Source organism: Bemisia tabaci, chromosome 6 (assembly GCF_918797505.1).
Source record: "Bemisia tabaci chromosome 6, PGI_BMITA_v3".
Lineage (NCBI taxonomy): Eukaryota > Metazoa > Arthropoda > Insecta > Hemiptera > Aleyrodidae > Bemisia > Bemisia tabaci.
In genome coordinates, this window is record NC_092798.1 from 3,912,572 (window position 1) to 3,939,044 (window position 26,473).

A 26,473-nucleotide genomic window follows, 5' to 3' on the forward strand; every position below is an offset into this window, starting at 1 on the left:
CACTGCTCTAAGAATGAGCTTGAGCAAATACTTGTTTATGAAACGAACCACCACCTTGCCGAGTCGCTTCACACACTCGACCCTCTCTTTTCTTTTCGAATCTTCATCACCACCACCACCACCATCGAAACCGTCAATAGTGGAAACAATTCCATCGAGGAAATCGAGTCGATGATCCATTCTCAAGGAGAAAACATATGATTGTTTCTAAAGCCCCCTCTCCCTCCCACTCTTTATACTCGTGCGAATGGCGATGATGATGATGATGATGATGATGATGATGATGATGTTGGGTTTGACCCCCTCCCCTCCCCTCCCTTCGAGAAAAAATGGTGACGCTGAGGAAAGAAATTAAAATCCGAAATTTATGTACAAGTTTTATTGTTTTATTATTTTTTTTTTTGTTAAAGGATACAGAGAGAGAGAGAAATTATATACACACAAAGCGTTTAAAGATTACATACTACTCCAGTCCGGAGAATGATTATAAAATCTATTCAAATGTTTCAATTGAAACACTATACAATTGTAAAGATCGCAGATACAAGATGTCTTCGGCCCGCCTTTGCACAAGTCCTTGAAATGACGTTGATCGGGGGCTTTCTCCTCGTCGCACAATCGCATGACGAGCTGAATGTCACTGTTCAGGAGATGAGAGTCGTACTCGGAGATTTTATGACGATTAACGTTCATGAAATGGACCGCTTTCGAAACCAACATTTGAATTTCACTGTCCTTCACTGCCGGCATGGCCATTATAGCATAGAAATCCCGTACTCCTTCCGCAGTAATTCGAATTTGTGGTCGATGATTGCACATGTGTTGCACGCGCAAGTATCCGGAATGTCCACCGCCGCCGCCGCGAATGGTTCGAGCGCTCCCGGGCAATTGATGTAGTGATCCCTCGCGATGGGAATAGAGGTTAAAAGGTTTAATTTATCGATCCACAGGTCGATACGCACTAGATCACTCCGTGACAGCACTGCGAGACACTCTTTTCGAAAATTTATCAGAGTAAGCAGCAGTTGAGTATCGAAACGATCCGGACTGTTGCTCCTGCTGATGCAACTGTTCGACTCAAACATCATCATCTTGACGAATGAGCAGCTGCGCTCCCCTCCACATTCTTTTCATCGATCCACGAGTTGAATTTCGAATCGAACCCCCACCACTTTACATAACACCTGCCCTTGCTCCGACGAATCACTTTCTCGATGAGATACACGTCTTCGTAGCGGGTTTTTTGCAATTCTTCCTTGTAGAAGGCTCCTCGTATTGGCTGCTTTTCCATATCTTCTAGAATGTACGTCACCGGATCGGTTCCTTGAACCTTGACGATGATAAACTGCTCGTTCGACCAATTCGGTGTGTAACCTTTCTCGAACAAGGCTTTCTGCTTGCTAATCCGAACCCGGTCGCCGACCTTGAATTTGGATTCGGGCGGTGGAGCACCCGGCACTGTCGCGTAAATCGATCTACCTCGAAGCTTACGCAATATTTCCTTCTCGTTGCTGGGGCCAGCTTCGATAGGCTTCATCCCGATCGAGCGATGGTGGCTTCGATTATATTCGCCGACTAATTGTTGAATGTTTTTGATCCATTCGTAGCTACCCTGGAGCGAGAAGCGTTTCCACATTTTAGTCTTCAGGGTGCGATTGAATCGCTCCACGATGGCCGCCTTGATTTTCGTAAACACCGAGTAGAGATGGATATTGTGCTTTTTCATGAGAGCCATGAAATTCTTGTTGTAAAATTCCGAGCCGTTGTCAACTTGGAACAGTCTCGGTGGACTCGTCGTCTTCAGTACGGTTTCCATCGCTCGCGTGATATCCTCGGCCGACTTTGACTTGACGGGTTGAGCCCAAGCGAATTTCGAACAGCAATCGATCACGGTGAGCAAGTATTTGTATCCTCGATTGACCCCGGCGTAGGGTATCATTTCCACGAGATCGCCTTGCCACAGATCCCCGATTCCTTTCACGATAACGCTCCGACGCGGGAAATTCCGTCGAGCCGGCTTGTGTACTTCCTCGACGAGACCCTCCTTGATGCTGCTGCTGCCCGCGGGAGGAGGAGTCGACTCTGCCAGCTTCATATTGGTAATGACGAGTAGAAAATACTACATTTTCAATTCGCTAAACGGCACAGCCTCGACGATTACGGCTCTGCAAATCGGGCAAGTTGGAATATTCCGCGAGTCTTGGCAACGTTTGCACACGTAGAAATGTCCGCACGAAATATAAACGTAGAACTTTTTATTATCGAGACAAATGCAACAGGTATCGTCATTTTCTTCGGTGAAAATTTTCACATATTCTCGAGGAGCGATATTTTCGCCGATCAACGCTATATTTTTCTTCGCGATGAAATAGAAATCTTTGTTCAGATTTTTGACGATCCTCACATCTTTCGCGGGAACTCGATAAATTTGATTTTCCACCCGTAACGCTCGCGGAAACTGGCAGTTTAAGTTTTGAAAATAATTATTGGAAATTACGCGCACACGAAGTCTATTTTGAACTTTTTGACACTGCAAATACACAAATTCTTCTTCTTCTGGCATCATTTCTCTCAAGTCGTTGCTGACGTCGTCGTCGTCGTCGTCGTCGTCGTCGGTAGAACAATCAGGGTTGGTTTGCTACCTGGAGCAGTGTCCGACCCGAATGTGGCCCCTGTCTTTGTCAGAATTTGAAACATTTGTCGAATATTAGTCAACTCCTTCTCGAGGTATGAATATTTTTCCTCGAGTTTCTCTTCGAACCAAGCACGTGGAATAGCGTCGCGACTATCGATCGGGTCGGAGAGATTACTTATTCTCTTCGAACCTGCATCGTAATGTTCACCTTGAAGAGAGTCTAGACTCAGCGCTCTGGCCGATATGAGATTGTTCGCAATCTGACGAACGAGAGCATTCCATCGATCCGACGATGCCGGGATGTTTGCGTGTCCGAACTTGTCCACCGACATTCTTGCAACTCACGATCGAAATGTTTCAACGCCGTCTCCTACGTTTATTCTCTCTCTCCCCCACTTCTGCGCCTCGTTTCCTCGAATCGAGAGCGGGGGTTTGAGAACTGTCGCTTCGAGCAGTTTCTACAATCAAATTTTTCAAGGTTTCGTCGAGTTTATTCACCGTCTCTTTTAACTTTAGATTGTTTATTTCCATCGTACCCGATGTCGTCGTCGTCGTCGTCGTCGTCAGCATCGGCAGGAGAGTGAACGAGGACTGAATCGTTTTTTTCTTCACCCTTCGGTGATGCTGGTGTATCGCTCGATGTAACAGGTTCAATGACTCCTTCTTCTTCCGACGGGGTTTTCGAATCGTTAATCAGCGATGGAGTGGTTGACGATGATTCTTCAACAATTTCCCCGGGTTCTACCTCACCCGTCGGTGATGCTGGTGTATCGCTCGATGCGAGAGGTTCAATGACACCTCCTCCTCCTCTTCCTCCTCCTCCTTCTTCTTCTTCCGATGGGGTTTTCGAATCGTTAATCAGCGAAGATGATGAGCCTGTTTTCACTGACGTCAATTCTTCTACTTTACGTTCCACATCGACGAGTCTAGGCTGATCGTCTTCGAGTGTCTGGAGTCGAGTGTTCATTTTGCTCTCCAACTCTACGAGTTGTTTCGGCTGCTCCATTTCGAGGGAATAAATACGATCACTTTGTCCGAGGATGAGCTCATCGAGAACTTTGTAACCATCCCGGAGTGAAAATATCTTCCCCTCAAGGTCTCGGATCTTGTTCGCATGCTGGCTCAGGTACTCGCTCTGTCGATGGTGGACCCCTTCCAAATACTCCGTTTTCGAGAGGACAACGTTGATCCCTTTGTATTTATCGAGTGTCTGCTTCAATTCCTCGAGATTCGTGTGCGTCTCCAGCACTGAGGTCAGTTTCTTCTCGCTCGCTTCGATTCTTGCCGGTATGGTTTGATCGTAGGCAACGAGCTTGGTTTTTATTTCCTCGAGTTGCTCCCTGCTGGTTTCCTCACATCGAGTCAGCTTTTGCTCGTGCTCGTCGACTCTGCTCGGTAGAAGCTCCAACGATCCCAATTGTTTTCGAATGTCCTCGATTTGCGGGGTGAGCGGGGCGAGGAGAGAGCTCAATTTTCTCTCGCTTTCCTCAAACCTCTCGGGTAAATTTTCCATCGGAATCACTCTGGCTTCTAGTTCCTCGAGTTTCGAGCGGAAAAAATCGAGCCCGGTCGATGTTTGCGTTTCGAGAGAGGAGACTCGAGCGGTCAAATGATCTAGAACGTCCTGGATGGTTTTTATCGATGTAGTTTCGACCTCGTTGATTCTCGATTTCAACATTTCAATTTTATTCTTTTGATGTTCGAATCTGTCATCATGCACACGAAACTGCGAATCGAATTTACCTATTTCGAATTTATTCTCTCTCACACGATCGGAGAGATCTGTGATGAGGACATGGAACATAGATTGCTCAGTACTCAGCTTGGCGTCTACTTCATTCAATTCGTTTCTTGTTATCAGCTGCGAGAGAGGGTCAGATATCGCAGGCATTGACGGGTCCTCATTTTTCACCTTCTGTTTACCCCTGTTTCGAGCATTATTGATCCCGGTCAGATCGATGAGTTCGGGACTTTGCTGCTGCTGCTGGTGCTGCTGCTGCTGCTGCTGCTGCTGCTGCTGCTGCTGCTGAGGTGTTTTTGGAAGGTTGAGTTTTCCAAAGATTGGATCTTTTTCCACCACGTCCAAGGAGACCCATTCGATTGAGCTCATGATGATGATGACAAGCACTTAAAACGGAGGGAGTAACAGCACTAGAGAATATAACCACTCTCGCGAAGCTCTTCCTCGATACTGAGTATCTCTCGTTCGAGTCCGCTATGACCGGCTGCGCGGGAAGCAATCAACAAAGACAATCGCTCGACTAATTCGTTCGGATCGTCCCAGTAGACGTAGTCTCGATCACGCTTCAGAGGCACGAAAACGCCTCTACCGGTTTTCTTCTTCTTCTTCTTCTTCTTCTTATTCCTCGGAGTTGACGGCGAGTTTCCTTCACTGTCGTCGCCGCCGGGCAGCGATGTTAACACTTTCTTCACAAGTTTATATTTACTCGAACTATTGCTTCGAATCGCTCCGTCTGATGCGTAGGATACTCTATGAGCGTTTGTGAGTAAAAGTATCCTTTTATATTGTTCCAGATCGGCGGTGGTGTAATCTACCGGCTTTTTCTTGAAAATGAGCTCCAACAATCCCGAAGTATAGGGAAATCGCGCGTTATTAATCATAAATGTGTCATCGTCTCGCTGGAAATCGATTACCTCACCACCGATTTTATATTTATTCTGATCCGGGTCGTATCTTACCCCGTACATGTGATCGAAATCGCCTCCATGTTTCAACATTCCGTAGATGTAGGGGGTCACTCGACTCGAAAATTGCTCCTTGGCCACATATTCTTCGAGAGTAATTTCTCGATCTTCTTCTTCTTCTTCTTCTTCTTCTTCCTCTAAGCGATCATCATCATTAGATTCCCTTTCCTCCTCCTCCTCCTCCTCCTCCTCCTCCTCCTCCTCCTCCTCCTCCTTCTCTTCCTCCTGCTTTTCTTCCAGATACTCTTGTTTAGGTTGTTGTTGTTGTTGTTGTTGTTGTTGTTGTTGTTGTTGATGATGGTTGAGTAACGCTTTCAACGGTTGCGAGATAGGCTTGAATCGTTTTTCGAGTTGAATCTCGGTTTCGGCTTCACCGCGTCGCAAAGCGGCGAATTTCCTCTTCACAATTTCACGAGCATCGGCTACTTCGCTCATAAGCTCCATCTTCTCGAATGATGATGAGCCGAGGGAAATTTACGGTTTTATATACACATCGAAACCTTTCCTATATCTTCCCGTCTCCAATTCGCTGTCCTTGTCAACGACTAGAAATCCATACTTATTTTCCCAGCATAGGGAACACATTGTCTTGAACGTATTGAAACTCATGTCTGTTGTTATATGATCATCGTAAACATGACGTAAATTGGTATCGTCTTGCTTAAAAATTACCAAAAGATTCGAATTGTCTCTAATCAACTGCTTCGGTATACGACTGTAAGTCTGTCCCAGATAGAAACAATCGACGCCACTGTGTCGTCCCATACTGAAATATTCTCGCATTACATCATGCTTATCGCAAGCTACATCGTCAAAAATGAAAATGGAATTCTTCTTCGCATCGCGAGGTTTCACAATTTCAACATTTTCCCCAAAAACATGATACCCGAGATCGGGTATCTGATCGAAAATAAGACGAAGCTGCTCATATTTTGGTTGGAACGGGGTTTTCGAATAGAGATAAACGTTTTCAAATTTTAACCCGTTCTTTTCGAGGAGCAGACACAATACAACATTGGTTTTCCCACAATTGGAAGGACCACAAACTATGCATCTGATCGTATCAGGAAGCAAATCACTGTGACGTGGTATTCGTTTCGCCTTAACATCGGGGTCTTTGTTTTCGATTTTAAGACGTTTAGGTTGTTGGAAAAATTTCATTTTAACACTCGAAACAAACTAACACCGTTAAAAGGAATGCTTTCATATTTATATCATGGTCCAACGCTCCCCCGAAATAACCCCGATTTTTACAACACTGGTAACGAATAAACTTACCCGTCGCCCGTGACAGGCATGCCGGATCAATTAACCAGTCAACTCTCAAGTGACCCAGACCCCTCCCCGGTTAAATCAGATTTTTCTGCACGATTTTACAACACTGGTAACGATACAGTCTACGCTAGTGTCGTCACACCATGGTTGTAAAAGCATATACTTTACCCCAGCCCTCGCCGTAAATTAATTCCGATTTTTCTGCACAATTTTACAACACTGGTAACGATAGGTAGGCAACCCGCAACAATTAACCAGTCGCTAGTGACGTCACACCGTGGTTGGAAAATCATGCACCATACCCCAGCCCTCATCCTAAAAAAATTCAGATTTTTCCGCACAATTTTACAACACCTCGTAACATGATAACATTGTTGCCAGATTATCGCGGAATAATTCGGATTTTCCTGCACAATTTTACAACACTGGTAACGATAGGTAGGCAACAGTCGCTAGTGACGACACATCATGGTTGTAAAATCATGCACCATACCCCACCCCTCACCGTAAATTAATTCCGATTTTTCTGCACAATTTTACAACACTGGTAATAATCGCCATTTTTCTGCACAATTTTACAACACTGGTAACGATAGGTAGGCAACCCGCAACAATTAACCAGTCGCTAGTGATGTCACACCGATTCCCTCTGGTGTCGCCTTAAATGTCAAAGGTCAAGTGTTGGCATATCCTCATTTCTATACTACTGAGGAACGCTCATTTGTGAACATTCTTGGCCATCGTGGTTTGCCATCGGAATCAGAAGATTGGCAGTAGACTCTAGAGACAAGAGATCCCTTTGGAACATGGTGTCTAGTTTTCATGGCATGATTCTTTCCTGATTTTCCCTGATTATCAGGAGCGCATTCCCTGATGAGAAACCGAAGTTTTCTCCTACTTTCCCGGGATTGTCTAGGGGAAAAGAGTATAATTTTCCAGACTTTCAGATATGAAAATCGATTTTAATTAATTTTACGGCCATTTCTTTGGCGCACATTCAAACTTATGATTAGAAAAATGTTCCTGATATTGATATTATCTGGTAAATGAAAGAGATTCCCGGTTTCTGGAACAGATTCCCTGATTTTTCCCTGATTTTCCCGGTAAATTTTCATTCCCTGATGAATCCCGGTTGTTAAAAAAAACTAGACACCATGCTTTAGAAACAACGCATGTGCCATAAGTTTTCATCTGCAGATAAGTGCTTTTACAAATGAATTAGAATTCGTATCTTATCATTGCAAAACTAAATAATTGTTAGCCCAGTTGCACCTCTGACGAAAGAGCGTGACTGAATTTTAAGATGAGATCACTGCACGTTTAAGTAAATGCTTTCCCGGGCCCACGTGGGAATAAGGATACTCCACGGCACGTTCAAGGAGCTACGAGATAATCGAAATGAGCCTCGGAGGTATACTGCTGTGCTAAGGAAGAGCGCCGTATGAACATTCGAGAGTTGCCAAATTTCCTTCAATAAATTATTTATTTTTGAAGAGAGTAGGGAATATTTTTCCTTGAAATTTCCAAGAGCTTTAGTTGAAATTGCGAACGACATTATCTGAAAAATTGGAAGAAAAATATTCATAAGTTTACCAGGTAATTCGTGTTTCATCAATCGAAATGTGGCAACGTCTGATGGTTCATACGGCGTTTTTCATTAGCGCGGCAGTGTATCCGAACGACGCGACACGAATGCAGGACTAAAGCCGGCTCCAGACTACGCGGCATTCGCCGAATATTACTCGCCGAATACCGAATATTTGGCAAGTCCCGCGTAGTCTGGATGGAACATTCGCGTCGACTTGGCTCGTGTTGACACGAGGCGAGTCACTCGGCTCGGTATTCGCCCCAACCCGCTAAAAGTCGGTTTTTGTGACACGAGTCAAAGGGATCGCGAGCGCGAAGCCGAGCGTCCATCGCGACATCGGGGCAACATCGGGGTGCCATCCAGACTACTCGTCCTCACTCGGCGAATGTTCGCTATAGTTTTGTAGGAAGGGGGCGAAGGGGTGCAGCGTTTTCCAGTATTTTTTCTTCACTTGGCGAACATTCGTTATTTGCCAAATGACGAGCCAAGTACGACTTTCACGAGTAGTGTGGCGCTGTACACTCGTGGAAATGCTCGAATCTGCCCGTCGCTTCTCGAACCCCGAATATTCGTGACTCGGCTCGGCACTCGGCGAATGCCGCGTAGTCTGGAGCCGGCTTAACGCGAGTCGGCTCGAATCGAGCTCATTCCACGAGCCGCAATTCACCTCTCGATCAGATTTTATCAGTTTTTCATTTTATTTCCTTTGATTTTTTTTTATCGAGTGGCTGGTTTAGCAGGCTATAATTTCCGGCTCGGATTTCAGCAGCACCGCGCCGCGCTGCGGGTTGCCCTAATTTACCACGCTATAAAGTTCTGCACTTACGCCTCCGTTTCGTAATCCAATCCGGTGTTGCGACCGTAGCTCCTTACGTCCTTACGTTCCGCTCCGATCCGCCCTTTCACCTGCGCATGTCCGACATGCATACGGAGAAAAAAAGTCCTGTCAAATGAGCCGCAAGCGCGGTGTTCTATATCGGCCGCAATATTCGGTTCATATGACCGTATTCGAGGGCCGAGGAACCCAGTGGCGTGGCGTGAAATGCGATGTATCGATTGTTATGCCATTTAAACCTATGGTAAAGAATCGATTATTAAGGTGTTCGCTGCGAACACCCTGTTTGTCGATCCTTTTCCATTGGTTTAAATGGCACAACAATCGATATATCGCAAAGCACGCCACGCCACTGGAGGAACCGTATCCTCGGCTCGTGCACCCGAGCTTTTGAACCAAACCGTATAAACCGAGAATATCAAATATGGTACCTAGAACCGAGAATATGGTTCTTGGAATCGAGAGTGCGGATATGTGAACCGAATAGTAAGTCCGATAGAATCTGGATGAAAAAGCTTCTTGGTGGTCCTTCAATGTGACGCCAGGCCCTTTTTTAAAATTTGTTGACCCCCTTTTTCTCCATGCCACACTGGAAAAAAAAACACATTGGATCTAGAGTCCACACTCTTGAGCACATTGACAAGAAAAAATACTCTTGATTCAATCGGATTTTTGCTTGAATCAAAACGAAATCCGCTTAAATTAAGAGGCTTGGTTCTTGATTTAAGGTAGATTCTGATTGAATCCAGAGTACTTTTTCTTGTCGATGTTTTTAAGAGTCTGGACTCTAGATCCAAAGTGGTTTTTTTTCCAGTATGATGCCACATCCTCCATTCTTTTCCCGCAATCCTTTAGAAAGGCTTGTCACCCCTTCGAATCCCGTCTCCCGCAGTACCTGACACCAATAATTGGATTGCATTTTGCAAAAAGGAACCACTAGCATTGCAATGTTGCTAAGATTGTGTAACTTTTTTTGTCTTGGTGGAAAAACCCGATTATCCCTTAATAGTTTCTATTTTACTCGCTAAAAACTGTAAATTTAAGACAAAAATTACCATCTAAATTTCATAGTTTTTCACAATTTCCGCAATTTTATTGCGAAGGAGGAAGTTGCACAATCTTAGCATCATTGCAATGCTAGTGGTTCCTTTTTGCAAAATGCAATCCAATTATAAAACGCCCCTTCGGTAGTCCATACGAACCATTCGTCTATAGCTTTGTCTATAAATTTCAATAATCAGCCCGCTGGTTGGAACCCACCGATAATTCCGAATCTCCGGCGTCTTCGGGGACGACATCTCGGACAGCGTGCGAACGGATGACACGAATCGGCGTGTGCGGCGGCGTCGGGGCCGCGGGCGAGGAAATTGATCGAGTTTCCGTTTAATTAGACCGTAATGGCCGACTCGTTGCCAACATGTCGGCGCGGCGTCGCGACGCCGTGCGCCGAGGAAATGGTGTCATCCTCATCCGTCGGCGGCGCCGAAACGGGCCGACGCCGCCGGTCGCGGTAGCCGATATACCTAATTATCGAGGCCCAGATCATCATGGGAATGTCGGATGCTCGCCGGGCACTCGCGCCAGGGCCGAATGCCCACCGACCGACGCGACGCCACCGACGCCGCCCACTTGGCCGCCGCTCTTCCGCTCGCGAGAAGACGCTGCAATCCGAGTGCATCACTCAGTGATACACGGTTACGACGCAGTTTCTTCCTGTGGCGTGCCGTGCTTTGCGATATATCGATTGATCTGCCTTTTGAACTAGGGAAAAGTATCGATAAACAGGGTGTTCGCAACGAGCACCTTAATAATCGATTCTTTACCACAGCTTCAAATAGGGAAATATATCGATTATCTATCATTAGTGCCTCGCCACTAATTCCTTCGGGAGATCCACAATCCACACGGCCGAATTCCTAATTTTTGTGGCTTTCAACCGTTAATAACCGCTGTAAGAACTCGTCCGTTAATATTTTCTGAAATATGATCAAAACAGGGACCTCCTGAGGGCACGAAGCGGCCAGCACGGGTTGAGCCGCGTAGTGACATTGGCCATTAGGCGTGCCTCCCCCCCCCCCCCCCAATGTAATATGCCGGCTTGTAAATTACGACTAACTTTACATAGCTATTGGTTCTATCATGCTAAAGGCTACCGTACTACATACGCTTCAACTAAAAGAATATTCTGACATTTAAAGGAATAAGATAACCTCAAACGCCAAGGTAGAAAAGTACGCCGAAAATAAAAAATCGGATGATTTGACTGTTCTGTAGTGTTTAGTCCGATCCGTTTGCAACACAGGCCTGGGGTCTTCACACAGTCTCCCGCAAAAATGAGTAAATCCATGCAAAAAGTATGAGTCAAATAAGTGCTTTACAAACGATGGATCTTAAAAACTCAAATATTAAATCACTCTGGATAATTTGAATCTATGAGGTAGCTGCCCTTTTAAGTCCTGAAAGCTCCATGACCCAATATTACAGACATCCGTCCGCTCCTTGTAGAAGTAATCTACAGAAAATTATTGTATGCAATTATTGTATTGTATGCCGCATCTCTTGTATGCACCAGAAATGTCCACACCGATCGCGATATCGAAATCTCTACGGATTCAACAGGGGCTGTGTCGTGTTCTCTTGGAGATCGGAGCATCTAGAGTACCTTTATAGACAGAGTATGGCCATTTCTGTTCCGGTTTTTCATTGGTCGCGAGCGAATAGGCTGACACGATGCTCTTAGGGCCGTAAATAAACAAAGAAGATGGCCGTTATCAGCAAGCAAGATTGAGGTTATGCACATCTTACATCCTCCTGTGATAAAGGTGAAAGGAGATTTAACAATGTTTTCGTGTGTTTTTTTCGTGTGTTATTCGTAGATATGCTAGTTTAAATTGTTACTGCCGTATAATTGAAATTTTTGTCAATTTAGCTTCTTATCGATGTTACGGTGAGTCGCCATCTTGTTTGTTTATTTACGGCCCTAAGAGCATCATGAAGCCTAAAAACTCGTTGACCAATCAAAAAGCGGAACAGTTTTCCTGTAGTAAAAAGATACGAATGGCCATACTCTGTCTATAAAGGTACTCTAGGAGCATCCGCTTCAGATGCTCACGATCCAAGGCGGCAACAGCTCGGTTATTCGTGAGATCCGCCATGTCGGTATCGGTCTAATTACGTCGGTGGCCGATCGTTAAATATTTGACATTTCCAGCCGGGGCTCGGGAGAAGAGTCGCTCGGGTTTTCGGCCGCGACCGACGCGACAATTAGAGGACGCGCCCGACCTGGCCCACCCGAATCTTCCTTCCTCGACCTATGCTAAGGAAAAACGCCGGATGGACCTTCAGGCGTTGCCGAATTTCCTCCGATAAAACACGAATTTCCTGGTAAATTTATGAATATTTTCCTCCCAATTTTTCAGATAATTTTGTTCGCAATATCGCCTAAGGATTCTGAAAATCTAAAGGAAAAGTATTCATATCTTTCCTCAAAAATAAACATTTTGTCGAAGGAAATTTGGCAACTCTCGAATGTTCATACGACGTTTTTCCTCAGCACGGCAATATGCTCCTGCCCGGGAAGATGGACGCGCATCGCACAGTCGGCTAGGACTTCTATCCGTTCATTATTTTTGAAAGCCATAGAGGCTATTTGGGCAAAAAAAAGTACACGAAAAAAAAAACCCCTCGGGATAGCCGCCGGTACCAGCGGACGGATTATTGAAATTGATAGATAAAGTCGCCACACTGAAGATAAAGCGATCTTGTTTGTGGAAGCGGGTGCACCGCTGCACCCCCTGAGGAATGGAAAATTCTAAATATTATGGGTAAATTACCATTGGTAATTAAATTTAGCAAGCACCCGTGGTTGCGATGGACAAAGGAGGTAAGTAATAGACTAACCAACGGCAACCCGCGAGAGACTCTACGGTTAGTTCAAAATTTTCCCCTTTGTCTATGAAAACTACCCGTTTCAACCAATATGATCCCTCCATAATCGTTTTGACTTCTTTGTCGATAGCTTTGTTTATCAATTTTAATAATCGAGCTACTGTCCATCTGCACGGAGAAAAGATTTGGCTTTTTCTTGAACATTTTGGTTCAGGTGACCAAGTTTTCAGTCACAAAAAAGGAACTTTAGTTAGAGGTCCAAAAGTCCGTTCTACGACCGAATTTTTTCATAACCTGAACCGAAAAACGTTGATGTTCAATATGAACCGAGATTCAATCCCTAAAACTGAAGTTTTTCTCTTGTTGCTGTACACTAAATACCGAAGGAATCCGGTTTTTGACAGTTCCTTGGTAGCATTAGCTATGCGTCTGATAAATTTACTAGACGCATAGTCAACAGAGCCAGGGATCTCCAGAAAACACAAAATGAGAACAGTTAGGAAACACATGCAGAATGAAACCCAGAATATTAATAAACAAATGAAAAATCGAAACACATAGAATTTTTCTACTTCTTCCTTTTTAATGTTCTATGTGGCAGGACCGGACTTAGGTTCGTGGGAACAAAAATGTTCCAAGCATTGAAACCAAACTCCGGTTCGGACATCCGAAGTCTCCGATAGAGAATAAGAGTCTCTGTACAGCTAAAAAAAACTTCGCTAACCATGAGCTTAAATCAAAAGGAAATCCGCTCGAATTAAAAGGCTTGGTTCTTGATTTAAGCTTAAATCTGATTGAATCAAGAGTATTTTTTCTTGTCGATGTTTTTAAGAGTCTGGACGCTGGATCCAATGTGTTTTTTTTTTTTTTTTTTCCAGTGAAGTCTGGTTTTTCTGCCCAAGAACTTCAGTCACCCGAACCGAAGTTTTTCCTCCGTGTGCGGGGGCCGAATGACAATAGCCACGCGAAGTCGGGGGGGGGGGGGGGCGGGCGGGCGGGCGGAAGAGGAGGATGGTCCGATGAAAAAATGTCGCGAGCGGCCGGGGCCGCGGACGGCGGATAACGAGGCTGAGTCATGCAACAATATGGATTGTTATGAAAGGATTAGGAAAATAAGATCATCCGAGCGGAGCTGCCGGAACGTCCCGCGGGGGAGGGGGCAGTGAGGGGGGGGGGGGGTCGTCGTTGGGTAAAGAAAAGATGAGGACGCGCATCATGATCGGGATGAAAAGCAACGGAGGCTGGGGTCGGGGGGAGAGGGAAATTATGAAATTGCGGTGATGTCGCTGTCCTCAGTTCCAGTCGGGACCTCGCTATCTCCGAAGGGACTTTTGATTGAAAACACTGGAAAAAAAACACGTTGGATCTGGAGTCCAGACTCTTAAAAACATCGACAAGAAAAAATACTCCTGATTCAATCAGATTTGAGCTTAAATCAAGAACCAAGCCTCTTAATTTGAGCGGATTTCCTTTTGATTTGAGCTTAAATCTGATTGAATCAAGAGTCCTTTTTCTTGTCAATGTTTTCAAGAGTCTGGACTCTAGATCCAATGTGTGTGTGTGTTTTTTTTTTTTCCAGTGAACAAAAACAAACAAAAAAACGCGTACCTGCTGATTGAGCGTCTTCCTTCAAAAATCGCTCAATTCGGAAAGAAATGAAACTTCCATTTTGTTGCAGAAAAGTTGTTTTTGGAGTCATAGGCATCTTTTATTTTATTTTCCTTCTTTTACACCAAAACGGCAAAGAAGACGAAAGCACGAGGACACAGGCATGGCATACTACTAGGGTGGAAACTGAAATCCTCACGGAAAAAAACAAGTTCGGGATTATCCCCTAAAATTGTAGTGCTACCACAATTTGTTGGATAATACGGATATTTCCAGCTAACTGGACATATTTCTATCGAATAGACCTATGTGCATTAAGCCATGAGCCTTGAGACCCGTAAGCATACGTGCATAAAACAACTCACGTCATGATGCACATAGTTCCGTTTGACAGGAATGCGTCCCATTGTGGTAGTCCCGCAACTCAAATTAGACGTATTTCTGCCAAACGGAACTATGCGCATTAGAAATGATCCCTTGATGAGACCCATCAGAACAGGGCTCACGTCATAATGCACATAGTTCCGTTTGATAGAAATACGTCCAATTGGGGTAGTACCGCAACAGTTGGGTTTTTAACCTGATTTATTGGGGCACTACCACAGCTTCCAGGACTTTATGTCCACCTACTTTTCGTCCATTGAATAAATGTCCACCGCTATTTATGTCCACTAAACATTAAGTCCAGTCTTTATTAAGTCCACGTGATTTAATGTCGAACTATGAATACGCCCAAAATTGTCCAAATTGTGGACATGTTATGTCCACATTTTTCTCTTCTCATTTAAATGACAGGAACCACCTCAAAAATAAATGCATACTGCTACTACTACCTTATTTCTTAAAAACATTTCATACATGAATCAAGTCATGAAAGAGAACAGACTCTAGGAGCAGATAAAAACAAATGTTCATGTGTACAGTGTACGGATATGATAAGATGAAAACCAAAGCGGGAGCCAAACAAACGCTCCAATGCCAAATTAAACATTTTTCAGTAACAGATGCAGTCAAAAATGAAAGTCCTCTTTGACTAGTTATTTCGTGCGCCTTCAATCTTATAGGATACTGTGCAACGCCTCTGACGCGAAACAGTTGCTTAAAGCTTTGCGACGCGGCAGGCAACCAGCGTGACACGCGCACAGGCGCCTACAAACCTAACGGGATACTTCACGCGTTGCGCAATGCGTGAAGTATCCCGTTAGGTTTGTAGGCGCCAGTGCGCGATCTGCGCTGCTAACACGCCGCTCCGCTCTGTGTTAGGCTCTAATATTTTAACTCGCGGAGTCAGCGTTTTTCAACTCATGATTTTGAAATGTTTGCACTCTCTGCATTGATTATTACCTTTTAAACTGATGAAAAAGAAATATGTACTACGGGAAATTATAATGTGTTTTTTGTAAATATAATAGTGGTTCCGTGTCAACTTTAATGATTTCCAAAGCATTCGAATTTATTCTTTTATGTTTTGGGCTTTTACTGTGCTGCAGCTTGGTGTAAGCGCAACTAAAAGCTCAAAATTGGATGTATTTGACTCAAGAAGGTCGATGTACAAATACGTTAAAAACAAAAAATTGCGTGCTTCTTAGTTTTTTTCCTCTATTATTAATTTTTGTATAGTTTCTCCCATCGCAACTACGGCTCATTGAGATTCATATCGATGCCATTGCTTGGAAAAGGTTTTACAAATATTTACCACGTTTTAAAAATGTAAATGTTTTTAAAATGAAGTAATCAATTTCATTTTAAAAAAAAAATGTACATTTAAGGCATATTTTACATCGGAAATTTCAAGGATAGAAATGAAACCAAGTATTTACCAAAGACAATTTGAAAAGATGGACCAAAAGAGGAAATTAACATTTCATTTAAAATATGAGTTACGATAACAATACCTCATTCTCTCTTAATTTTCTCATTTCGATATCGTCAATATAATTTTATACACGGCCTTATATATAACGCTCGAATTTGATTTTAGTGGACTTTACATTTGTGGACTTAACTTAGTGGACGTTTAAGTAATGGACTTAACAATAGTGTGGGCTTTAGAACTGTGGACGTAAAAATTGTGGACGAAAAGTCTGCGGACGTAAAAAAGTGGACATAAAGTCCGTGTACCCTACCACAAATAGTAGGAATTTTCCAAATCTTCCTACTACCCGGTTCACTTTTCAAAAATGCAAAAAGAAAAAAAAAAAAAATCGTGCAAAATTAAAATTCCCTGACAATTCCCTGGTTTTACCATTTAAGTCTCAAACCGTCGCTGCGTGTGGTTCTGCTTTGACAAATCCTTGCAAATGATACCTCTGAACATGACGAGATTTGACTCGAAACAAAACATCCTATTTTTCATGCTATATTTCCCACTACGTGCATCATGTTCGAAACACAACAATATGTTATGCTTGATCATCTGCCGAAAACGAATTTGTGCATTATAAAGTTTTTATGAATAGACGAGCTCTATTATTTACACGAGTGGAGGGAGAGTGACAACCTAGCAGTTTACGCGAATACCTCACGGATGGGCCAGTAAGAGCATAACGCACGTCATGCCATTCACGAGAAGTAACAATGGGTAGGAAAACCGAGGGGGGAATTAGGGGGGGGGGGGGGCTCGGGATGAGCAAAAGGAAGGGAAATGACAACGGAAAAGTGCCGGGCAGGTATACGCAACGTGGGATGTGCGGTTGTCCATTGTTATTTTTCGGGCCAACTCTGGACGTCGCGTCGTCAAGAATATCAAAAGGGAATGAACAGTATGGATAAACTTATACTGAAATCGGAAGGAATGATACATCAATTGGATTGCATTTTGCAAAAAGGAACCACTAGCATTGTAATGATGCTAAGATTGTGCAACTTCATCTTTTGCAATAAAATTGCGAGAAATCGTGAAAAACTATGAAATTTAGATGGTAGTTTTTGTCTTAAATTTACAGTTTTTAGCGAGTAAAATAGAAACTATTGATGGATAATCGGGTTTTTCCTCCAAGAAAAAAGAAGTTGCACAATCTTAGCAACATTGCAATATGCTAGTGGTTCCTTTTTGCAAAATGCAATCCAATTGCATATATACTTCGTTTATTATTTCAGGAATTTTCTTTTTAAATTTTAAAAATATATCTTGTAGCTGGAGTCATATTTGGACTGCATTTTGCAATGTGGAACCATTATTTCTAGCTCATTTTAGAAACAGCATACCTATGTCACTGGATTCCCTATGCAGAAAGGTGCTTTTATGGAAGAGACAAAGATAGTGGTTCCTTATTGCAAAATGTAATCCATGTGACCATTATGCTGGTAACAGAATTGGATTGCATTTTGCAAAAAGAAACCAAGAGCTTTCCAATGTCGCTAAGATTGTGCAACTTTGGTTCACCTTGCAAATATAAACCTATCATTTAAACAATATTCATCTTTACTGTCAATAAACTATAAATGTATGACGAAAATTACCTCAGAAAATCCAATTTTTTGCGTGATTTCAGTAATTGTATTGCAAAAAATGTCAATTGCACAATTCTAGCAACGTTGAAATGCTCTTGGTTCGTTTTTGCAAAATTCCATCCAATTGTGAATAGATAGTTGTATCCTGTGAAGAGGTAATCGATGATAAGATCTGCTGGACACCAAGTACCACTTTTCGTCGACAATCGAGTGTGCAATGTGCATTGCAGAGGGACTTTCGGAGGAGAGAGGTAAAATCGCAAAAAAAGATCATTCTCGGCAATTTTCACCGCTCTACCGGTAGGTTCAAAAATTGCCAAATCAAGTTCAAATTTTTTGTGGGGGATACTGATGTCAGATATCACCAGGAAAACCAGGTTTAGAGGGACTTTCCGCTACTTTTGGAAAAGTGGAACACCCAAATACTGATTCCCCAAAACAAGTTCCATCGTACAAGGAACATAGTGATGGGATAGGTTTCTAAAATACCACTGTACACGCTACGAGAAGATAGCTTTTATAACGACAATAGATCGACACCTCATTCGAAGAAGCCATCCTCCATGCAATTCCGCGATTCATCATACATCCACACCAAAGCTTTCGCTTTAATGCGACGGGTACAAGTCGAGGCAACAGTAAACACCTCCTACAAAACGAGTCTACAAGGCGGAAAACCTTCCTCTATTTCGCCAGATCCGGCAAAACCGCATTTGTCAAATCCTATCCACGTGCGAGTTACGCGGTTCTTGCTCGCTATTGGGTCCATAACGCGGACATTAATCCAGCCACCGTTGCCCGCATTACGTCACTCCGTCCACAAACGGGATATCGTCAACAAACAGACGTAACTCCATTTTTACGTGAGCCCTAGAAACCATTGAACTATATGGACTATGGGGCTCATGTTGTAATGTTACAGAAATGCTTTTTTGTCAGTAATATGATGATATCAGTGCTGAAACAATCGAGGCCCATAAATCTGCTCTGCGAGAGCACATCACGCAAGTTAGCGACGCACAATGGAATAAGCCTTTTGGAGAGGTAGAATAAGAAATGCTATGCTAAAAACGCAAATTTTGGCGTTCAGTTCGGCACAATATAGATTTTAAGGGATGTTTTTCGGAGAAAATTTTACGAGAAAACCGATAAAACCGTTTTTAAACCTCTATGTTTTGTATTAACGAAGACAAAAGCTTTCTAAATTATGCTCAATGTCTCCGCGGATAAGCCTTTCGGAGAGGTAAAACATGAAATTTTTGGCTAAAGACGAAAATTTTGGCGTTTATTTCGTTACAATGTAAGTTTTAAGAAATGTTTCCTGAAGGGAATTTTATGAGAAGACCAATGAATGCACTTTCAAACCTCCACGTTTCGTATTAACAATGATATAAGCTTTCCAAATGATGCCCGATGTCTCCGGATAAGCCTTCCGGAGAGGTAGAATATGAAATTTGTTGCTAAAAGCGCTAATTTTTGCGTATAATTTGTCACACTATGGATTTATAGAGGTGCTTTTACAGGGGAATTTTCTGAGAAAATCAGTAAATCTTTTAAACCCCTCCATTCCATATTCAGGAACACTGGAAAAAAAACACACTGGATCTAGAGTCCAGACTCTGAAAAACATCGACAAGAAAAAATACTCTTGATTCAATCAGATCTAAGCTAAAATCAAGAACCAAGTCGTTCTTAATCAAGAAATTTACGCGGATTTCTTTTTGATTTAAGCTTAAATTTGATTGAATCAAGAGTATCTTTTCTTGTCAATGTTTTCAAGAGTCTGGCTCTGGACTCTAGATCCAATATGTTTTTATTTTTTTTCCCTGAGAAATTATAAGCTTACCAAATGGACGTATTTCCGTCAAACGGGACTATATGCAATATGACGTGAGCCCTGTTATGCATGATTTCTTATGAGTCTCAGGGCTCATGTCTAAATGCACATAGTTCCGTTTGATAGAAATACGTCCAAATCATGTCCGACGTCTTCCATCGGCTCGCTTCACTGTGCGACGGAGTCCAGCTTAATGAGCCCTCGTAAATCCGTACGCGCTGCCACCGGGGCGGGCGCCCGGGGGTTCCGGGGGAGGGGCCCGGGCCGAGAGTGAGAAGACTTCGCAGCCGGGGCGATAATCTGCCCGGGCACGAAGCCGGCCCGTGTCGAGGAATCGGCTGGCATTTTGTCAAAGTTTTCACTTTCAGCGGGCGGCGGGCGACTCGAATAGGCGACCCCGAGCAGGAAATCGAAGCATCGTGTGGAACTGGAGTTGTAGTGAGTGTAGCGCACGGGTGAGGGACCGGTCGTTTACGGTCACGCCTTTGATCGTTCATTGATGAGTCGAAGGCGACTTTCCTTCACGTTGAGGCTTCGGGCGATCCAATAAGACGAGACCAAGAGGATGAGTTTTCTTGGACTTCTCCTTGACAAATTGATGATTTTGAGAAAATATTTATTGATGTTTTCTGAACTTTTCGAAAAAAATTCAATGGCGAAGCACAAGTGGACGTATTTCTATCAAACAGAACTATGTGCAGGTGAGAAATATGGGGTGTGCTCTAGGAAGCTGCATAAGAAACAATGTAAAAGAGGGCGTGATTCCTTTTGAAGAATTGGAAAAGCGGGATATTACATTCTATCAAACAGACCTATGTGCCAATTGAATGCGGGATTCATGAGCCGCGGGCATGGCAAAAGAGCGTTGTGAACAGGGCTCATGAGTTAAAGACTCCGCACGAGCCGCACACGTCGACCCTGATCCCGAATCTGTCACCGCTGACGTCACTGGCGCTTTATTATTCTCATTCACTCTTACGCAAAGAGAACTAACGAGCACACCCCATATTTCTCACCTCCACATAGGTCTGTTTGGTAGAAATACGTCCAAGTGATCGATTGTCGATATTTCCCTATTTGAGGCTAGAGTAAAGAATCGATTAATAAGGTGTTCGTTGCGGTTGCGAACACCCTGTTTATCGATCCTTTTCCATAGGTTTCCATTGCAAAGCACGCCACGCCTCCGTTTTCGATGAGGAATAACATGGATGCACTTTCTGTGAGAAATGTTTCAGAGATCTCAATGAAAGAAAGGCTCTTGGATCCAATTTCTGGTTTATCCGGAAAAACACTAACATGCATAGGGAAACTAATGGTACATACTTACGCTGTTTCTAAACTGAGCCAAATTTTGTATATTCCTTATCGCTAAATACGGTCGATAAAGAACACAATGTTCTGTTTCTGTTGTGAAAGTGCGATTTTATCTTCTAGGGAGTCAAAATACTTGTATCACGCCTCTCACCCCCATCCAATTTTTCTACTCCTGCGTACAAGTCTCTGAGTCGGCGGAAAAGAGACCATGTTCTCCTTCAATTTGTGGATATGCAATTTTACCGACTTGGAAGTCGAAATAGTTGTATCACATGTTTTGCCCCATCCAACTTTTCTAGTCTTGCGTTTAAGTCTCTGAGTCAGCGGAAAAGTTATCATGTTCTCCTTCACTTTGTAGGTATGCAATTTCAACGACTTGAGAGTCGAAATAGTTGTATCACGCGTTTTGCCCCATCCAACTTTTCTACTCTTGCGTTTAAATCTCTGAGTCGGCGGAAAAGTATAATTAAGTGCTCTTCATATTTAACAATATGCGATTTCCCTACTTGGAAGTTGGATACGTACGAAACCCTGAGCACTTAGCTCCTTTTGATTGTATTCGTTTTCACAGAGTTCTATTCAACATGAATACATCCAGTTGTGGAATTTCACTTCAATTTTCCTCCGGAATGAAAACGACCTTGCCCTCGCAATATGCCGGGCTCACTTGAGGTTGCTATGAACTACGACCAGCAACACTCATCTCCGCCTAACGAAGACTGATGAAAGTCTCGTCGAGGAGTTTGCCGAGTCAATTTATCAGCCTGGGTCTTTTTCGAAGACAAATTACTGGACACGTTTCTCATCAGTCATCATTAGGCGAAAATAGCGACGATCCCCGAAAGTAACTTTTACACCGTTGGAGGCTGCCTCCCATCGCGGGATCTCCGAGGTATTTCGTTTGTGAATGCGAATTAGTGAATACAAATCCGCGAAAAGAAAAAAATACCTCGGATGAGTGATAGCTCTCACTTTCGTCTCGGAACAAGCTCCTGTTACGGCGCGAGAGACATGTTTGACAACCGCTCATTCGACTAATTACTGGCCGTCGCAGCCTTGCATCCGTTGCTGATTTCGTTGCTCCTCTCGCGTGAGGACGTACCTCTATTTCAAGATGAGCTCTGGAAAGTATAGAGATATACGGAGAACAGGGCTCAAGAGGAAATTTACAGTGGCGTGGCGTGAATTGCGATATATCGATTGGTATGCCATTTAAACCTATGGTAAAGAATCGATTATTAAGGTGTTCGCTGCGAACACCCTGTTTATCAATCCTTTTCCATGGGTTTAAATGGCATAACAATCGATATATCGCAAAGCACGCCACGCCACTGGAAATTTATATACCAGTAGCGTGGCGTGAATTGAGATATATCGATTGTTGTGCCATTTGAACCTATGGAAAAGTATCGATAAGCAAGGTGTACGCAGCGGACACCTTAATATTCGATTCTTTACCATAATCTAAATGGCATAACAATCAATCCATCAAAATTCACACCAGGCCACTGTTAGATACGCTCTCTCGTCAGAGGAGCGATGATTTACTTGTCGAAAGAAGGGACAGGAAGCATGGGAATAGTGGAGAAAAAAACTGAAACGAGAGTGGAATATTCACGACTGGTTCTTGGCGCAAATATATAGTAATAATTGTTTCGGATTTGCCAATTACGATTTCCGATCTGAGTGGATATCGGACGGACCCTTACAATAATTGAAGCGACGTATGCGAAAACATCCGATGTCCATTACAGTGTTTCAAATTTGAGTAGACAATTCCGTTGAAACTGGAAGACGCAAGATGGTTTAAGACGTTGGGAATTAAAAAAAATAATAAAAAAATCCCCTGAGTGTAATTAGACGTTTACAAAAGAGATCGATCTTATTCATCAGTATCGTGGGGCAAAAGAAACCACTACAGTGTCATGAAATCCTGTATATTGGACAACGGACGTTTTCGCATGAGTCAATTCAATTGGACTACATTTTGCAATGCGGGACGAAAATATTTAACTCATTGATAAAAACACTAATCTGCAAAATGGCATGAATGTCACATATACGATTTTTCTAAAACGGCCAGAAATTTTAGTTCCTTATCGCAAAATGTGGTCCATTTAGTGGCTCGTACACTGAGAAAAAAAAGTTCGGAGGCAGATCCTAGAACCTGGAATTTATATTAAACACAGAAGCTTTTCCGTTTAAGTAACTGAATTTTTTGATCACAGGAACCTTAGTTAGTTCTTATGACCGAAAACTGTGGAATTCGACTGTTCTACAGCTTAGAAAAAATTAATAAAATTCGTTTCGACGCAAAGTTTCTACATTAAATACATTTTTTGAACTTAGGTCCTTATTTTGCAGACTGCCATAAAAGTCGCCAACTTCCTCATCATGTAGATACGTGCCTTTATGTAGATGAGCCTGAGAAAGTGGTTCTGCATTGCATAATGCAGTCAAAACGCACTTTCCTCGAGACAAAACCTCGAATATTTGTTGCCACACAGGTGGAAGGAATCCCGTAATGGTCCTATTTCAGCCGCCAAAAGTAAATCTCCGCTTCATTTTCTCCGCCTTGCACTTTCGAGCCGTTAAAATGCCGATTTTTGTGAATGTAGAGCGGTGAAAAAATTGTCTTCCGTCCGCGGGTGAAAGACAAAACCTCGCCTTTCTCGCGTAAAGGCGTGCCTCGATTTCCGCATGAGCCCTAGAAGGCATGGATCTATATGTAAAACAGGGCTCACGTTAAAATTGAGATACGATAGAGGGGCGACGATGAGTCCAACCGAGACGACTTTGTGGTTGTCACGGAATTCTCCCGCTAGAGATGGAATTTTTAATCACTCCGCAAGTCGTTGCCGCGCTGACAAAAGAGCGTAACTACACTTTGAGATGAGCCGCATTGTCCATATAATCCTAAACTCTTCAGGGTTCACGGCGGAATAGGACGCCTTTAGTCAGCCTGAAGACGGGGTCTCTCATCTCATGCGCGCAGAGACAGTTCTCAGTTCTGTCTCCGTGAACCCTGGAATTTTGTTTCGCTTTTTAAAAAACCGAGACCGTTTTCTCGCGAATGCCGCGGTGAAGTCTGACGTGATTTGTAACACTCGCAGACGATCGACTTCATTTCTACCGCGCTAAGGAAAAACGCCGTGTGAACCTTAGGCGTTGCCAAATTTCTTTTGATAAAACACGAATTCCCCAGTAAACTTATGAACATTTTCCTTCCAATTTCTCAGATGTTTTTGTTAGCAATTTCACCTGAAGATTCTGAAAATGTAAAGGGAAAATATTCATAACTTTCTTCAAAAATAAAAATTTAATTGAAGGATATTTGGCAACTCTCGAATGTTCATACGGCGTTCTTCCTTAGCACGGGAGATTTCTGTCCCGGCTGAAATGCTCTTGACGAACGATAAATGAAGCCAGCCTTTCGCACTTTGCTCCGTTTAGAAACGGCTTTTGTTCTCACGATCATTTGTCATTCTTGACCTGCGACGTTGATAAGAAGACCGGATAACCGTTTAAGGAACGCTTAACCGGTAAGTAGATCAAATGTTTGAAGAATTGTTTCATAAGAAGAATTTGCAGGTGTCTTGGCGAGTTTCATGTTTAGGATGAAACTACTAACAGAACTCTCAGTACGAGAATATCCTTGGTTCCTAAATTGAACAATTATTGGAGGAGATAAGACGAAATGAGGGACTTGAAGGACAAGGCGCATAAGTGCAGTTCCTGAAAAAATTGAGATATTGATGATTTCAAGCAAAACTAATCTTAAGACATATTCTGTGAAAAATTCGCTCCAAAATTTCAGCCTTTGAGTATCAAAAAGTCAGTTTGAACTTTCTTTCCGCCATAAGGATCTATAAAACGCCATAAAACTTCAAACACGCAATTCTCGAAGTAGCAAAAACTGCACTTACGCATCTTGTCCTTCAAGCCCCTCAAACGATCTAAACTCCTAAAATAGATTTGTTTAAATGGTAAATGCCGCCATATGACGTCACAAGGTGGTATATTTTCTCACTTTAAAATCAATTTTTCTACAATTTTACACAGCGGAAAAAAACTGCGAACTCAGCTCACTAAGCACTCTCAGATGAAGCAAAACAATTTTTCCGTGCGAATTCTCGATTCCTCCTAAAAATGTCATTTTCAACGTACGATTGTGAGCCAGTTTCTGTATTCGTTATGATGGTTTAAAAGTGAAAAAATTCTAAGAATAAGCGCTAATTTTGTACGTGGGCATTGTTGACGGATACCTCCGTCGCCTTCGCAAACACTGACCGCATCCAAAAACACAAGAATAATAAATGTACTGAGGGTAAATCAGAAAATGATAATACGAGAAAACGAGAAACCTGTAGTGGGACGCATTTCTGTCAAACGGAAATATGTGCATTATGACGTGAGCCCTGTTACGCATATATTCTTATGGGTCTCGCGGCTCATGTCTTGATGCACATACTTCCGTTCGATAGAAATACGTCCAGTTGATCGGCAACATTGAGAATATGATGAGCGGAACGGTATGCGAGGAAAATTCGACGACAGCTATTCAAATGGTGTTGACAAGATTTGTTGGTTATGCACGGGCACCGGGCAACGACCATCCTCGTTCTTCGACGGGTCATAGAATAGCCGAGGTAAAGAACCCACCGCAAAACTCCATCCGACAAAGTTTTGATATCTTAGCATATAGTGTCAAAATCACTTTGCTACAATATTCTATGAACAGAGTGATGACTGATGAGCGATAATTACATTTAGTGATACGGAGATATCTTTGATTGAAAATTAACAATGAAGGAAACAATGCATAGCGCTGTCTCCACTCGTCAAAATGGTGTCAAAATGGAAGCTCAAGGTGAATCGATTTCGACGATAAGAGGCTATAAGTCGGGATTTGATGCGATTGATGAGTGTTGCAAATCAAATTAGAACGGTGCGACTCTTTTTTGATCAACAATCGCGAACAGATCGTATTTATCGATTCACGTTGAGCTTCCGTTTTGACGCTATTTTGAAAAGTGGACACAGGGCTCATGTTGCGAAGTCCCTCTGGGATGTTCCTGTTGAGATGTACCTGCCTCAGGGAAATCGAGTAAACTGACAGGTCAACGGATTAGACCAACGCACTACTTCGGCTTCAATTGAGACGTAAACTCGGTTATTGAGGCTGTGTTTTCCCTCCGAAAGACCCGGTCATCTCTGTAATTATTGCAATAATTACGGCCTCGACGCTCAACGGTTAGCAGTCGACAAAGCCCTCATTCGGATAGTTCCGTAGCATCGGCTTCCAATCGGGGCTAATATTTGCGTAGGGAAACG

General features: G+C 43.1%; 1 protein-coding gene across 9 annotated transcripts in view; it reads right to left on the reverse strand.

Annotated features, from left to right (window-relative positions):
* The window catches only part of LOC109040476 (WD repeat-containing protein 47), a 287,658-nt gene that overhangs the window by 27,057 nt on the left and 234,128 nt on the right, over nt 1-26,473 (reverse strand). The gene's annotated exons all lie outside the window — the stretch shown is intronic.